This window comes from Rhinolophus sinicus, chromosome 16 (assembly GCF_057876585.1).
Source record: "Rhinolophus sinicus isolate RSI-liver-muscle chromosome 16, RSI-T2T, whole genome shotgun sequence".
Taxonomy (NCBI): Eukaryota; Metazoa; Chordata; class Mammalia; order Chiroptera; family Rhinolophidae; genus Rhinolophus; species Rhinolophus sinicus.
In genome coordinates this window covers 176,959,305-176,975,408 of record NC_142516.1, presented here as the reverse complement: position 1 = coordinate 176,975,408, position 16,104 = coordinate 176,959,305, and the positions used below count along the sequence as shown (strand labels likewise).

Sequence of the window (16,104 nt, the reverse complement as noted above, 5' to 3'; positions counted from 1 at the left end):
AAATGGAAAGACATTCCATGCTCATGGATTGGAAGAATCAACATAGTTAAAATGGACATATTACCCAAAGGGATATACAGATTTAATGCAATCCCCATCAAAATCCCAATGGCATTTTTTAAATATCAGATCAGATTTTTAAAAATCATCAGATTTGTTTGGAACCACAAAAGACCCCGAATAGCCAAAGCAAGCTTAAGAAAAAAGAACAATACTGGAGGTATCACACTCCCTGACTTTAGCTTGTACTATAGTACTACAATAATCAAAACAACATGGTATTGACAGAAAAACAGACACATAGACCAATGGAATAGAATTGAGAACCCAGAAATAAAACCACATAAATATGAACAGATAATTTTTGACAAAGAAGCTAAAAACATACAATGGAGGAAAGAAAGCCTCTTCAATAAATGGTGCTGGGAGAATTGGATAGCCACGTGCAAAAGAATGAAACTGGACTGCTATCTGTCACCATGTACCAAAGTTAATTCAAAATGGATCAAAGACTTAAGCATAAGACCTGACACAATAAACTGCATAGAAGAAAACTTAGGTACTAAACTTATGGACCTTGGGTTCAAAGAGCATTTTATGAACTTGACTCCAAAGGCAATGGAAGTAAAAGCTAAAATAAACGAATGGGACTATATGAAACTTAAAAGCTTCTGCACAGCAAAAGAAACCATTGACAAAATAAAGAGGCCACCAACTGAATGGGAGAAGATTTTTGCAAACAGTGCTTCCGATAAGGGGCTAGTATCCAGAATATACAAGGAACTCATGCAACTCAACAAGTAAACAAACAACCCAATTGAAAAATGGGAAGAGGACTTGAAGAGACATTTCTCCAAAGAGGACATACAAATGGCAAATAGACATATGAAAAAATGCTCAACATCACTAATCATCAGAGATATGCAAATCAAAACCACAATGAGATATCACCTCACCCCAGTCAGAATGGCTATCATCAACAAGACAAATAGTAACAAGTGTTGGAGAGGCTGTGGAGAAAAAGGAACCCTCATACACTGCTGGTGGGAATGCAGACTGGTGCAGCCATTATGGAAGGCAGTATGGAGGTTCCTCAAAAAATTACGAATAGAATTACCATATGACCCAGCAATCCCTCTCCTGGGTATCTACCCCAAAAATCTGAAAACATTTATCCATCAAGACACGTGTGCTCCAATGTTCATTGCAGCTTTGTTTACGGTGGCCAAGACATGGAAACAACCAAAATGTCCTTCTACAGATGAATGTATAAAGAAGTTGTGGTATATATACACAATGGAACACTATTCGGCAGTAAGAAAAGATGATATAGGAACATTTGTGACAACATGGTTGGATCTTGAGAGTATGATGCTAAGCGAAATAAGTCAGACAGGAAAAGCAGAGAACAATATGATTTCACTGATATGTGGTATATAAACCAAAAACAACAAAAGGACAAGACAAACAAATGAGAAACAAAAACTCATAGACACAGACAATAGATTAGTGGTTACCAGAGGGTAAGGGGTTGGGGGGTGGGGGGTGGGAGATGAGGGTAAGGGGGATCAAATATATGGTGATGGAAGGAGAACTGACTCTGGGTGGTGAACACACAATGGGATTTATAGATGATGTAATACAGAATTGTACACCTGAAATCTATGTAATTTTACTAACAATTGTCGCCCCAATAAATTAAAAAAAAATTATTGATGTCTTCTTTTCTTGAGTATAGAAGTAGTAGTTACATCATGCCTATTCTACTTATACCAAATAGTCCCTTTCCTGTTTTAAAATAGTTCCTCAAATACTTAACATCAATTCTTTCAATGAATATTACTTACATTAAAAATAAACATGAATTTATTAAAAGATAAATGTATCTTGAGATTTGAGTTCACTACCATTCCCACTGGAAAACCATAATTCAGTTTACCTATCATCAGCTCTGGGGAGCATTCACACAGAGGAACCATCTCCTGAAGTCCTTGCGTATTCTGATCCTTTCTTCTGGATATGCTTCAATTTCTCACATGGCTCAAGTCCAAGGTCTTGTTTTAAAGCAGTGTCTCTATAAAGAAATGAGCACAGATAATAATGTACATATAATAACTATATAATATGTGAAATATCTAGAGTGAAAGAGGAAAGAAGTATAAGTGCTATTGTGAATAAAAACAATATTAGCCATAGAGGAAACAAAAAAGAATTAACTAAGAAAAATAAGCAGAGCAATCGAGTGAGATCCAGAGTTTAGGAAATTGTCGAAAAATGCTAGACTAAAATAATGGTTTCAAAGTATTCCATTTACCATCTATCACCTTAACTCTATTCTTACTAAAATATTTTATTGCTCATTACTCTAGATGATTTTCAGTGTGAACATATGGTACATGTTATAATTAAAGTCATAGGGTTAAGATCTGTTTACAAATAATTATTTTAAATTTCTTTTTTAGTCTACAATTATTTCATGGTGACAAATATGTCTGTAAAATATTGGGATGTGGTAATTCTCTGAATTACAGTAGGAAATGTACTCTGTTGGCGATGCCTGAAAAATGGATCTAGGCATGTAGCCACAATGTCTTACTACATGCTTGAGATTTCTTTATGTTCTGTTACTTGAGTTGAAAAACCTATGTAAATACCATATTCTAACATATACATTGAGATTAATTATATGCCAGCAAGCTTATATGGCATTTAGCTACTTGTTAAATATAGGATTTTTGCTGGAATCTACTTAAATATTTATTTCTTTAAAAACTAATATATGCTGTTTATGTTGTGTTCCGTTTAGTTCTCATGACATTTATAGATTTCCCTGAAATGTGTTTTTAAGTCTAAATAAAACAGTTTCAATGGAAAAAGTAATTTTGTTCTCTCTGTCTCTCTCTTTCTATGTCTATATATTATACACACACCTACTATGTATATACACACAGCGATATACATATATATATTTGAATAAAAACTGATTTTAATATTCTGACTTTGAGAAATATCTATTTTTACTTGATTTTTTTTCTTCGTATGAATAGAGCACTTTCTGTTTATTGAGATTGATTTTCCACATTATCTGGATTAGCACATATAGAGAAGCAGGACGTACAAAAGAAGAGAAATGTAAGCAAAATTATATGTATCTAAATACAAAATTAATGTATCTAAATCACCTACATTCTCTAAAGTAGAATATTTGTGTTTAAGTAGAAGTTATTTCTAGAGTCATTTACTATATTAAATACCCCATAATAAAAAACCTAGTAGGTTTCCAATAAACTATATTAAGCTTGAATATAAACTACTACACTTTATTTCTTATCATAATCCCCTACCTGCTGCTTTATCCAGTTCTAGTTACTCTTTCTTTCTATTATCCATTAACTTATGTGGTACTGGGCTTCTAGAATGCTAGCAATTTTATTGTCAAAATGAGTGATCCTGCCAACTCAAACTGTGAGCTTTCAGTAAATTATAGGATGTAAAAAGAATAGAAACACGTTATTGTATTTTTGCCTTAAAATATAGAAGTGACTTTGACAACAATCATTCAATGTAAGCATTCAGCAAACCTAGTAAAAATCCCATAAATTTTTTAGACATCTTGGTGATGTGGTAAGTATATGGAAGATGATTAATCATGCTAAGTAAAATTAGACATACTGACATTGAAAAATAATTTTAAAAATTTAATTTTTTCAACAATTTGGTTTACATTTTTTCCTAGCTTCAGATCTTGAGAACTATGAATGACAGGTCAAAGCATTTGGCATAAGTCAAAGTTATATGATAATAATCAAAAAAATATAAACACCTAAACCTGGCTGGACAATTCAAAATCATTCCACCATATTATCTAATGACCTCAGAAATATTCCTAAATTCTCTCAGACACGTGAATTAAGGTAGAGGTCAAGTTGATATTTTTAAAATTATTTCTTAATTTACAATTATATGATGTGACAGATGTGTTTCTAAAACATTGGGATATGGTTACTCTCTGAATTACGATAGAAAGTGTATTCTGTTGGTGATGCCTGAAAAATGGATCAAGGCACATAGCCAAAATATTTTATTATGTGCTTGAAATTTCTTTACATTCTATTACGTAAGTTGAAAATTACATGTAAATACCATATTCTGTTAATAATGCATCCTTGTTTTATAGTCATATAAAATAATTTTAAATGTTAAAAGAACCTAAACATTTAAAATATTGGAGTATAATTTATGATCCAAGAAGATGTGCAGGTAATACCCTGTTATTTCAAACATCATTTGGCATAACATTAGTTATCAAATTAAATAGTACCACTCCATTAAGTTATTAGGTTGGTGCAAAAGTAATTGGTGATTTTTGCATTTATTTTTAACCTTTTAAACCGCAATTACTTTTGCACCAACCTAATATAAGGGTCTAGGTGGTTAGAATCCCTCAGACACTTTTTATAAGATTTTTAAAAACACAGGGAGGGTCTAATTTAACAAGAACTAAGTCTTTTTGCTATTTCTAACATTGTAAGATATTTCTGACCTCTATTGTCAACAACCAAGTGGGCCACTCTTCTATGACATGTTACTGAAGACACTAGTAAGACAATCGTTTCTGGAAAGCCTAAAAATTTAAAGAGGAGATATAGCCCTTCTCTCACATGATTTATATATAATATTGAAGGAGAGGAAAAAAAAAAACACATAATAAATAATTAAAAACAATGAAGATAGTATATAAAAAAATGTAATATATACCATCATTTTTTACTAATTATGTATGTGTTCATCTACACACTTCTGTGTTAATGAAAATTTGCATTTATTTGGTACTGTTAATGAGATTGGTGGGTCTAAAGGTAATTATATGTTTGATTTGTTAGAAATTATACAAATATTTCCCATAGTACCATCTTCAATTCCCACCTCCTTTCAAAAAATTAATCAGCATTAGAGATACAGTTACTCTGTATCCCTGCCTGCACTTGATATTTTCAGTTTTGTTTTTTAGTGGTTGTTTGTTGTTGTTGTTGTTGTTGTTGCCATTTAATTGGTATATAGTGTTTTAGTTTTCATTTTCCTAATGATCAGTAATATTGAGCATCTCTTGATGCGTTCACTTGCCATCAGTTAGCACACAGCTCTTTGGTGAAATATCTGTTCAAAATATCTACATTTTTAAATTGATTATATATAGTTTGGATGATAGAAAGAAGCTATACATTTTTCTGAATATTATTCCTATATATTTTATGTATTTAAGGTATACAAGCTGATGTTTTGATATATATTGTGAAATCACCACAATCAACCTAATTAACATCCCATCACCTCACAGTTACCATTTTCTTTCGTGTGTGTGTGTGTGTGTGTGTGTGTGTTTAAGAATGCTTAAGATTGTAAGTCTTGAAAAGATAGGTTTGCTACTCCTCCAACCTCAGTTTTGTTTTGTTTTATTTTTTTAGGTTGTTTTGGCTATCTTCTTCTGGGCTTTCCATATAATTTTTGCAATCAGCTTTTAATGTCTATAAATAACACTGTTGGGATTTTTTTTATTAATTGGGAATTCATTAAATCTATCGTCATGTGGAAAGTAATTAAAATGTTGACAATATTATATCATAATTCATGAATATAGTTTATCTACCCATTTATTTGATTTCTTTCAAGAGTGTTTTGTTGTTTTCAAAATTCAAATCCTGCACGTATTTTAGAGTTATACCAAGTATTTCCTGTTTTTGGAACTATATAAATGGTAGGTTTAAAGTTTCCAATTTCATTGCCATTATGTAGTAATGCAATTTATGTTTGTAATTTCACATTGTATCCTGAAACAATACTAAACTTATCTCTTAGTTCTGGAGGCATTTCATTTCTTCTTTTTCCCTTACTTCATCAGCAAGAACATCAAGTGTGACATTCTAGACTAGTGGTAATGGAGGACTTTCTTGCTCTGTTCCTGATCTTCAGGGGAAAACTTTTTTTTGTTTTTTGTTTTTTTAACCATTAAGCATAACATTAGTTGTAGCTTTTTCTTGTAAATGCCATTTATCAGGTTGAGAAGCGTCCCTCCTATGAATAATTTGCTGAGAGTTTTTATCAAAAGTAAATGACAAATTTTATCAAATGCTGAGATTCGCTCCTGTTTTCCAAAGTAAATGTCAAGTGTAGGAGTCACCCTTACCAGTCATGTGTCCTCTCAGGACAAGTCACCTTGTGAAGGATAATTTCCCACACCCAGTTTATGAGATTCATCTCACGATATTTGCGTGCAATGACTGGAGAGGGTGATTCCAAAAGAAATAGTTCCGAAAAAGGCAGAACTTAAATATGTACTTCTTCAGCTCAGATGCCTTTCCTGAGTTTGACAACCATATTTCCAAAAGGTTAATAAGTATTTTTTCGATTATTTAAAAGATATATTAAATTTAAAACTAAATTAATAACTGAATGATTTGCCTCCTACACAACACCTTCTGCTCTGCATTCAACTTCTCAGTCAAGGTTATCCAAATCCACTCAGCCTCACAGGTTTAGAGCTCTTGCCTTCAACCTGATCCCTTTATATAATTTTAATCAAATTTTACTTGTCTCTTATTCAGGAACCAGAAAACAATTTGCCAGAGAGTTTTATTGATGCTATTTCTAGATCCATCTTTGTCTCTTTCTTTTTCAACCTCATATAATCTTTACTGATGCCCCGCTCTTCCAAATTATTTTACTTCCCAATTCACCCAACAAATATTTCTCTGTAACTATTTGAAGCCTATTACAGTATTTTAAATAATTAATACTTTTCTCTTGACTAACATGCAGTATCCACAATCTTCCCTATTTCATGCTGCTTTGGTAAACATTTTTTCAGCTTTCCTTTTGAGACCCCTCTCACAGCTCATCCCAGTCAAACCAAATCCTTACCTGTTTTCAGATATGCTGCATGTTTTCATGTCTCAATGCTGATGAAAAATTATATTTCCTGTGCTTGAAATACATTTTTCTTCTTCTCTGACTCCTTTGTCCCTACTTAGTTTTTACGATCTAGCCTAAATGTCCTCTCCTCAGCAAAAAGTTTCATTGACTTTCTCAGAAAACATTTAGTCATCTTCTATTTGCTGGGAGGGATTTTGTCCCTATATTTATTGGACTATATCACATGTCATACATGTGTATATAGCAGGTCTCTTTTGATTACATTTTTATCGTATTTGTGTTCTCAGCTTCTAGCAACTGCTCCATACATAGCAATTGATCAGTGATCTATACTTATTAGTACTGGTATGCTATTTCAGAATATAAATTGGTTCCATTATCTTCTACAAGCCTTGGACTCCTCAGGGAAAGCCTAGTTATATATGTAACTGTTTTCTTCTGATGATGATATCATCTCATTCTAAGTGCTGATCTGTCGCCATTTTATTTGTCATTGCAGCTCTGAACTATATGACTCAGCTTAGGAAAAGGGACTGTTATGCATTTACTGATATTCTTCCCTAAAACTAATCCCATCATCTCATAACTTTGACATATAGGTCATATTATTATTTTATTTTATAATCAGTGACAGTGGAACTAGCATACCTCTAAAATATTATTTATGATTAGTTATGAATAAATTAGCTATTTCCATTATTTTATAGCTTTCTAACATAGCATATGCAGAATTATATAAGTTTTAAATATTTGATATTCCAAACACTAATCTGGAGAGACTATTTTACACATATTCTTACAAATATTTATAAAGAGTACATCACCTTTCCCACAAAGCTAAATTCAATATTTTTAAATACTTATTATGTGTCATGAATTGTGATAAACTCAGATACTTGCTTTCATAACAAAAGGGAAGATATTCAATAAAAAAATCATTACAATAAAGAGAAACAATGATGATAAACTTGAATAATGTTTATTTTGGTTTAGGTGCTATTAACTCATTTAATGCAATAACCTGTGAGTGATGTATTTTTGGTTAGATTTGGAGTTCATATAACATGTTAGAAGCAATATTTTATTATTCTTTCATTCCTAATGCCTAGAAAAAAACTTCTTGACTAATAGCTAGGCCTCAATAAACATTTTGGAAGTTTAAATTTAACTGTACTAATTAAGCAGTTTACTCGAGCTTTTGTATCAGTAACCAAATGATTTGTGTTCTATTAGATAACAGTATGATTTTAAAAATCAGTATAGTGGACTTTTATGATTAATTACTAACAAATATTTTATACAACGTATTTCTGAAGTACAAATATAGATTTGAGAAAACTGTATACCATTTTTATGTACCTAAAAGATATTCGTTCCTTTGGAGTCATTATTTAAAGTTATCTAACTGTAAGTGTAGTTAACATGTAGCTAACTGATAAATGTAAAAATTTTCACAGTAAATATCTGTCTTTAAAATTGCTGTAATTGTCCCTGTGTCTATGAGTGATCCATAAATGTGTATATAAGCATGAAAGTGCTACCTTCTCTGCTTTGAGGTTGAAGACTAGTTTCTGGATTCAGTTATGAGTATGGATAGTTGTGTTTAGATGCTTTAACACCTAATTGATTATGCTACATTTGTTCGATCATGGTTGAAATGTAATTTTAATGCTTTGTTGGTGATTCTTTTTTGGAAGGTATTAAATAGATTTGCTGCTTAGGAGTGAATTACTTTTTTACACAGGTTGTCAGGAATCTTTCAGGCAGGGAAGCATATGTTTTGATTATTATCGTTATTATTATTTTAACAAAGACGGAAGATAGACGATAGAAACCTAGGAGGTAATTAGAAATCAAGACATAAACTGAAATCAGAATATTAACACTTATTTACTGTTGTAATTTTTGCAAAGATGTTTTAGCTACTGCATCAATAAAACTAACAATACTCAAGTGTCTTTTATAACATGAAGTTTTCCTATTAAGATAGATTTATCTAAAACTTTACTTTGCCAAATTGTTTCCAAAGCATGTGTTAGATGTCAATAATAATGTGAAATGGGCTGTCAGGGGCAATCCTTGAGAAGTTTTGGTTGAACAAAATGAAATAGTATTTTTAGTGTTCTTAATTGATTATTAGTGCAACTGCCTGAGTGTAAACATTGCCCTGAAAATGAATTTTAAAAGATGCAAGACTTCTTAGACTCTTTTGAGGATTATCTTGAGAACATGTTTTGGAAAACACTAGGATAATTAATTCAATCTGGGACTCTATTTAGGGAGAAGAAGTCATATTACCCATATTTGCAGCAGCTTCACTAAGAATTGCTTTCAAGGGGACATTTGACTTGAACTTAAAATAAAATGTTTGTGCTTTAATCCAAACTATCACCTTCTTTTACATTTTGCTTTGTTCTATAGTCAACCATTGCTCTTATTATAGTTTAAAACATATATGCTCCATTTCACTAATACTTAATATGAATTTTCTTTCTATAACTTCTTTGATTTTTTTTTTTCTTTCCTTAATTTCTGTGTAGTATAAAAGAAAGGGTTTTTGGTTTGGCCCTTGTATTAATTTAAGTTGTGAGTAAGGAAAGTAATAATTAGAATAAAAACAATTGTTTAAATAATATAGAAGAATTTTTCTTCCTCATTGAAAAATATGACTAGATGTCAGGGTTGTTTTGATTTTTCTTATTCCTCCTTTTCTTCCTTTGCTGTGAATGACCTTGGGATCATGGTTTCTGGTGGCTGCTCACACTATCACATCCATATTTCAACCACCAGGAAGGAGACAATAAGTAGAGAAGGTTAAGGATAAACATTACACAAAACTCTTCTGCTTATAGCCCCCCAAAATATTTCTTTGGCTACAAGGTCTAATATAGCTGAAAGAGAGGCTCAGAGTGTGTATTCTTGGTTATACCAGGTGCCCAGTTGAAACATGATGTAGTATAGAAATTCTATGAAAATTTATCATATTCTTAATGTCTAGTGAGAAAACCATTATTAAATATGTGGTAGACACACAAGGGAAAATGAAAATGATTCCAGGTGCTCGAAAATAATTCTACCTAGAGAGAAACCAATGCATAAATATAGCTCCTCTTGTCAAATTTGATGGGTCAATTCAGTTTTCATCTGTCTTAATTGGCCTCTAGCTCTTTTTCTTTTCCTGCCCCTCCCCCAAACTCTTAATTTGTGAATGTTTCAGGGCTAAGTCTTTACCTCTTCTATATACATTCACTTCCTTGGTCATTTCTTCAGATCTCATGTCTATAAATATCACCAATATGCAAAATAAATAAACAAGTCTCTCCTTGGTCTCCTGAGTCATATATTCAACTACTTACTCCACACTCACACTTAAAAGTCTGATAGCTCTACCTTAACATGCCCATAAATTAACTCCCAACATCCCCTGAAAAATTGATTCATCTAATATTTTCCCATCTCAGTTGATGACAAATCCATTCTTTAACTGCACAGGACAAAAATGTTGGAGTAATTTTCAACTGATGTCTTTATCTCTTACTCCATATGCAATTTATCATTAATTACTGTTAGGTTTGCCTCAAAATATTTAGGGACTCTACCCCCTTCTCACCACCTCAATACCACCTTTTCAGATCAAGTCAGTATGATCTCTTCTTTGCATTGTAGCAAGACTTCCTAAATTATCTTCTGCTTCCAAGCTTGTCCCCATCTGTTATGTTTGATGCAGTAGCCAGAGTGACTCTGAAGAAATAAATGTAAGCCTGGTCAAGTCATTTATCTGCTACAAATTCTGCAGTGACTCCCCGTTTCATTCAGAATGCAAGTCCACATTCTTACAATGGCTTGCAAAGCTTTCCCATCCTTGCCATTACTTCTTTCCTAGCACCCTCTCTTTTGCTCTCCACCCTAAACTTGCTAGACACCTAGCTGTTATTTGAATATATTCATGAGGCACACTTGTGCTACAAGAATTTTCTTATGTCTGTTTCCTCTGCCTGAAATGCTATTCACCCAGATTTCCCCATATCTAAAATTTTTACGTCCTCCAAATATCGTATTCTCCATTAGGCTTACTCTGACTACTCTGTTTAAAATAGCAAAATCAGCAAATAATCCAATCCTCCTTACTCTATTTTTTCTACTGTATTTTTTCTTCTATTTTCATGTCCTAAATAGACTCTATAAAGTTACTTCTTTTACTCACCATATATTGCTTAATATTTGTATTCGTCTGATGGCATGCAGACCCCATAAGGACAGGAGATTTTGTTGGTAACATGCATATTTATTTTAATGACTGTACAAAGAATGAAATCAAAATAGATTCAGGTGAACTACCCCAAATAATAATCTATGAATAGGTGTTTAAGGAATTTCAGTAAAAGTCAAATTCAAATCTTGGGGATTTGAGGATCAAATTAGAGACTCAGACCCATTAAATTATTGTAAATTATAAAAATGAACTTGAATAAATTGTAGTTTTCATCTAAATTTTAAAATGTTAACATAATTATGATAGCCAGCATGGTGGTAAGAAATGGAAGTACAAAAGTGTACAAATTCTTCCACGGTGTCTTGCTTTCTACAGGGAAGGAAAATGAGCTGGTCTATTTGAAAGTATACATGTGTATGTGCTCAGTAGGCTAATACGTTCTATTGAAATCACCCCTGATAGCATGCAGCAAAATTCTCATTCGCTGATTCTCTGTTTACCAAAAGGCATTTTCATTACAATATTCCTTCCCTCACATATTTGACTACTAATAGAAAATATAGAGATTGAAATGAGTACTCTATTTGGCAGCTATCGTTTTAATTTTAAATTATTGAAAGGTCTTTCTTAAATTTTTGTCTCATAAGACTTTTGCTTTTGTTTTTGTTTTTCTTTTCAGGTGAATTAACATTCCTCATTACCTCTGTCGATGCTAAAACCTTCAGCTACTAGACTTGCAAAGCTATGTGCAAACGTGAGGTAAGGACTGAACATATGCCTGGCCAATATGGCCTCATATTTTTATATTAAGACTAAGGGTAATGTGATAGCTGAGTGACTTTAATGCAGACAGGTAAATATGATTTTATTTTCCATTTGTAAAGATATCTAGGGTGGCCATGTGCAAAATGGATGATGGGGGCTAGAAGTGGGGGAGACGAGTGCATTAACCTAAGAAAGAAAAGATATGAACATGGCCCTGAATTAAGGTTGCAGCAGTGGTGACGGAGATAAGTAGAGGAAGTAAATAAAAATTGAGGTGGTAGAATCAACACAACTTGGGAAGACTGTGTAATGCAATGAAGCCAGATATCCTGCGTTTTCTGTTTTCTGAATTCTGTCTACTAAATTAGTTATTTTAGAAGCTTTGGTGTCTTCATAATAGTGGTAATTGCCTCATAGTGTTGTTAAGATAATTAAATGAGATTGTGAATATAAAACTATTAACACCATGCCTGACACAAATAACTCAATGAGTAATTCATAGCATTACTACTTATTATTGGTATTAACATTAGTTAATGATTATATAGTCAGTGTGAAGATTAGAACCTAAGCCAAATTGAGTGGGTGAGAAGAACTGAATGAGAAGCAGGTTTAGAAGGCTGAGGTGAAATGTAAGATAATTAAGTTTAAGTTGAAAACTCCATTTCTTTCTGAAAAAAACAACACATTCTTATAGTACTTTAGAGGAGGGAGTTTTTATTCTGATCTTTCCAAGATACTTAATGGAGGCATTTTTCTACTGGTTAGTAGCCATAGCAGTTAATTCTGTGGCTCCCTGTCTCCTCCCATCTGATAAAAAGATCCCTCACCCTCTGGATTCTGAGGCTTGCTTGAGCACTGCACCACAGAGGAGTTTAAAGAGAGATAGGAAGAAAAATTCCACCCCCTTCAAATCACACATGCCTCCCTGGCAGATTGCTGTGCTGCTGTGGGTTATATAGACTGGTGTTTCCAGGCACAAAAGGAAAATAGAACCTAGCCTTCTTTTGGTTTCAATTTTTGTTTTTTAATGTAGGATGGAGCAATCATAGTAGAAATTTAAATTATATTTGCCCAAAGCTTATAATCTTTTCCAAAGCAACACTTACCTTATGTTCACAGAAATCTGAAGGTTGCTTAAACAAATAGTGTACTAGTAATAAAAGTCAGGAGTAAAGGAGGGAGGAAGATTATCCAGAAACAAAACCACTGAGACTATAAGAATAGGAATTCCTGATCATTTCCCCTCCGCAAACATGCAGGTATATCGTAGCTTTTTCCATCTGAAGTTGAATTCAGTTTGTTGGACAAAAATTCTGTTTGTTATCCTGAATCCTATTTCCTCTCTCATTACATATCTATCAGCAAACACTGTTGGCTCTACCTTGAAGCTGTTACAAGCATCTGACTCCTTTTTCCACCTTCACTGCCACCACCCTTGTCCTGGGCAGCTCCATCTCCAGCCTGGATCAGTGCAATAGCTTTGTGTCAGGAATCTTTGCAATTTGGCCCCTAAAGTCGTTTCACATATTTTTGATATATTCAAATTATTATTTTAAAATGTAAATCTTATTGTACTACTCCTTCGTTCAAAACCTTGCAATGGTTTTCCACCTTTCTCAGAACAAAAGTGACAGATTTTACAGTGCCCTACAAACTAACAGCTCTACCTTCCCCACCCCATGCTGCTTACTTTCCTGGTTTCAGTGTTTACTGCGTTCACCCCAGTCCAGCCACACAAACCTCCATTTTCCCTTCCGCACACTCTAGTCAAGCACCCATCTCAAATTAAAAATTTATTTTATTTTATTTTTTTACCATTATTGCTTGGTGTCTGTATCCCCCTTGGGTAAACTGTATGGTAGCATTGAACTGTGTTTGTATTGTTTATTGATAGCTTCAAGTACCTACCAACTGTCTAGCACATACTTAGTAGCCATTCAAAAATATTTCTGAGAGAATGAATGAATCAGGTGAAGCTGCATGAAAATCATGCCGACATTCCTGTGGCATTATCTTCTAACCAGTTTGTAAACCAAAGGCAACTTGTTAATTGTATTATACTGGTCAAAGCACCAAAGCACTAAACTGCTAAGTATAATTCTAGATAAAAGTTACAGTACAATCTAGGTGATTAATTGGAGTAATTTGTTTTCTTATGTTAAGTAGATCCTACCACCCTTTGATTCAATTAATTATATAAGCTACTTGTTACTATAGAAGCAAATATGTTCAAAATTATTAAATTATGCATATGTTATAATGCTGTCCAACAATGTAGTCAATGTGTATATTGTTATATATGGTGTAGTACAAAACAATGTCAAAATTTTTAAATGTATTCTATTATGCAAAGCAAAAATGAAGACTAACCAAATGAGAAGAGCACAGGCAATTTATTTACAGCTTGCTGTAGCAAGGTCAGCCACTGTCACCTCCATGGGCAGAAATTCAAAGGCAGGCTGGGGAATGGGAAGGCATTATAGTAGAACAAAAGGAAGGCTTCAGGTGTGTTCTGATTGGAGGATGAGGGCCTGGGAAGCTGTGGGTGGGCTGACCACAGTGGGGCATACTGTGTGATTGGTTAGAAATATCTATTTGGCTTTCTTTGGTTGGTCCTAAATTGGAAGAGGGGACACAAATTAAGAGAGCTGTCAGTTTTTAATCTAGTCCTGGCCATTGGAGGCCAATTGTTACAAAATTTATTGCTTAGCTTCCTAGATTTTTGCTAAAGAAAGCAACCATGCTTCCTGCAAATCTGATTTACAACAGGCTGGCTTCCTAGGCTCTTTATTGTAGACAAGGGGGTTAATCTTTTGGGCAGGTTGCTGCAAATTGTGGGTCAGATTTCTGTTTTTATACCAGGGGTGCCAAAAAAATGTATACACATGACTTGTATTCATCTTTTATTATCGGTCTATATTGAGCATTACAATTTTATACAGTTTTTTCCTTTCTTAAAATGTGTATACATTTTTTTGGTACCCTCTGTTTGTATATTCAGTCTCAGCATGTTCATGGCCCAGGATACCGCCGACTGAGTATATATTATGAAGTAATTTATGTTATCCTTAAAAAAAACTATAAATTTTATATTTTTCTAATCTCCATGTTATTCGTGAGATGCTTGCAATTTTAGCAGGTCAGATATTTGTCTTTGTTAAGAAGTGGCAATACTCAGATCAAAATCTGGATACATGTTACTCAGGAGCTTTAAGAATTTTTTAACTCAGATATGACATACTGCCTAGAAGATATGGATTTCAGCTTATATTTTAAAGCTTCATGTAAGAAATTTTCACAAATATATACACTACAGAAAAATATTGTGATGCAAGGAAAATTAATAGCTAAAAATCGTTAATTAAGAAAAATTCAACCTAAAATGATTATGTAAATAGTAATGCATACATATGTATACATATATATGTTTACATATAGATAGATAAGCAGCAACACCAGTTTATATATGTATATATATAAAATAGGGGACCATAATTACAGTTTTAAAAGTGTGCCATTAATTGTATATCAATGAAATTTTAAACCAAAAATATTCCTAATTATCACATTCTAAAAGAATATATGAAAAATTGATTTTCTGTGCATTATATCTACTCTCTGTACATATCCTTTTTAAATAAAATCTTCAAAGACTGTATATATCCCAATCACATTGTGGTAAATATTCTTAACGACCACATTCCACAAAGTGTTTTCAAGTAAACAAATCTTATTTAACCTTTTAGCAAATCTACTTTCAGGCAAGAGTTATATACCCACAAGATCAAGCATATTGATGACTAGCTAGGTCAGAAACCAGCCAAACCACAGCATATATCATGAATATAAAACTGAGATCTCAAAGATAAATTTCCCATGTTGAGAAATTTAGTGTAAGTTAAATCCTGAAGAAAACACTAGATTTTTTTTCATGAAACTTTCAAAATTTAAAATGAGTTGGCTTTCAGTAAATTACTGTACAATTATTTAAACTAATCAAAAACTTACACTTGCGTACAAATATAATTTTAAAACCCCAAATTGTTTTAGAAGTGGAAAGGCCATTAGAAAATCTAGCATAACTCTCAGCATTACAACAGAAGAAACTAAGACCCAATAAAGTAAATGATATAACAACACAAACACACTAGTAGAAGAACCAAGTTAGGCCACAGATCTCTTAACTTCCAGTT

The 16,104-nt window shown here is 32.8% G+C and overlaps 1 long non-coding RNA gene across 1 annotated transcript in view; it reads left to right on the top strand.

Moving 5' to 3' along the window:
- Nucleotides 1-16,104, top strand: part of LOC141571286 (uncharacterized) — a 161,907-nt gene that overhangs the window by 58,886 nt on the left and 86,917 nt on the right. The window contains exon 3 of the long non-coding RNA XR_012496047.2: nt 11,823-11,902. This is a non-coding gene — a long non-coding RNA (uncharacterized LOC141571286). The remainder of the gene's footprint in view (nt 1-11,822; nt 11,903-16,104) is intronic.